Raw genomic sequence first — 2,500 nt, forward strand, 5'->3', positions numbered from 1 at the left:
TTCGAATCACTTCGCGAACGTGTATATAGAAAATAATCTTATACAAATAATCTTTAATATATAATTCTTATATATATTTATGAAAATTTATAAAAAAAAAACATTGCTATATCGCATGCAATCGTTGTTGTAAATTCAAAAAAAGAAAAAGAAAAAAGTAAATAAATAAATAAATAAATAAATGAAAAAGGAAAAGAGGAAGGAGAAAAATTGCATTGGTTAAATCTTGTACGAAACTTATGCGAAATAATAATTCCCTATGATTTTGAAAATGTTTAGATACACGCGAAATAAAAAAAGAAAAGAAAAGAAAAATTAACTTCGACGTTCAAATAAACGAATTCTAATAAAATAAAGAAATGAAATGTTAATTAATATTCGTATAAATGAATACGATATTTCTCTTTACGATGTCATATGCAATTTAGCGGAAATGAATTTTTACGATTGAACATTGGCACGATTCAATTGGCTATTGGTGCATATAGTCTTATGCGAATGGCCATTGGTACAACTCTTCGAGTTATATAAGCAATTCAATTAATAGAAGTATCGTGTTCTTGTAAAATCTCTAATATTTTCTGTTTCCTTTTTTTCTTTTCTCTTTTTTCCTTTTTATTTTTTTCTTTTTTTTTTTTTTTTTTTTTTTGTTAATATCTCCGAGTGAGTACATAGACGTACACAATTCTCCCAAAGAATACGCATTAAGGATATTTCGATGTACTAGATTAAAGACCAAATAAGATTATAATTATAAACGAGGACAATCCTTAAAAACGTCAATGTGTATATAATAAAATGTATATTAACGAGAATGATTTCTTAAATCAATTCGATTCAATTTAAATATCCTTTCGAGTAATATGATTATTTATTAAAAAATGTTCTTAAAAAAAAAAAATATATATATATATATATATATACATATGTACAAATACATAGGCACAACAATTTGCTTTGTCCTTTCATTACTTTTTAATTAATATTAATAATAATAATAAATGCTTGGTTTTTATACTTATATTACCCAATCTACCTATAATCGATAAACAGATATATTTACTTGCAGTTAACTCGTTCGGACTTTGTTTATTTCTACAAAGGAAAAGAAACAAACGAAAAAAAAAAGAAGAAGGAAAAAAAAAGAAAGGAAAAAATAAATAACAATTGAATTGCATTAAACCAATGCAAACACGTGCATTATATAAATTTATTTTTAATAATGAAAGACGAAATGTGCATACATACGTAAATGGATATGGTATATAATTTCAACGTTATTCCAAATTTAAGATTTAATAACTCAACATGAACGGTTTTATCCTAAATATGTATATATATATATATATATATATATATATATATATATAGAGAGAGAGAGAGAGAGAGAGAGAGAGGATAATGTTTTGAAAATGATAAAATGTTGGTTATGGAATATGTAATAAGGAATATAGGATGTTTCATTTAATGATTTAAATCCGACTTGTACATTGCTTTTCCCCTCCGCCTTCCCCATGATAATCGTCATGTTAAATAATTATTATCACAATGCGCACCCACCCACCCCCCTCTCCCCCACCTCCTCCCAATTAACGTCATACAATATTCGTTCGAAACATTTTCTTTTTTTCCCTTTTTTCTTTCTTCCTTTCTCTTTCATTCTTTTTCTTTCTTTGCACTTGCATTGCCTACAATTAAGGGAAATAATCGCTCGTATATACATTTGAAATGTACATTTGTTTCTTTCTTTCTTTTTCTCTCTCTCTCTCTCTCTTTTCCTTTTCTCCTGTTTTCCGTAAATTATATTTAAAAAATGAAAAGGAACACGTGGAATTTTAATCATTATAAATGTTAACTCGTTTCCTTTCCTTTTGTTGCTTTCTTTTTCCTTTCTTTTTTTTTCTTTCTTTTTTTTTTTTTGCTGTTCTATTTTTTATTTTCTTTTTTTTTTTTTTAAATATACCACTTTTTTTAATATAACTCATATTTTTTAACTCATTTTTAATATACTCATATTTATTTTAATATACTGATATTAGTTGTATTATGTGAAGATATTAAGTAAATGTATTTGCGATATAAAAAAAAAGAAAATTAATTTTCCAGAAGGGGTGGGGTGAAGTGGGAAGGGGGGGAGGGGGAATGCAGACGTGTTCACTCGGCGGATCACTTGAAATATAATTACAACTTCGTCGCCATAGTTAATGGTATTGCTCGAATGAAAACTGCATTCAGTACGGACTAGTAATTATGCGAGCATTGTTACATAAATGTTATGAGAGGTACACTAAAGAGAATTCTCTCTCTCTCTCTCTCTCTCTCTCTCTCTCTCTTTCTCTCTTTCTCTCTTTCTCTCTTTCTATCTCTCTCTTTCTGTCTTCCCTTTTTTTCGAACTTAACAACATTTTCTGTTGTTAACACACGTATTTGTTTTCCTCATCAAAGTTCATTCGTGAATTTAATTTATTTCGCATTTTAAAAGGAAATAAAAAAGAATAGA

This window comes from Vespa velutina, chromosome 19 (assembly GCF_912470025.1).
Source record: "Vespa velutina chromosome 19, iVesVel2.1, whole genome shotgun sequence".
Lineage (NCBI taxonomy): Eukaryota > Metazoa > Arthropoda > Insecta > Hymenoptera > Vespidae > Vespa > Vespa velutina.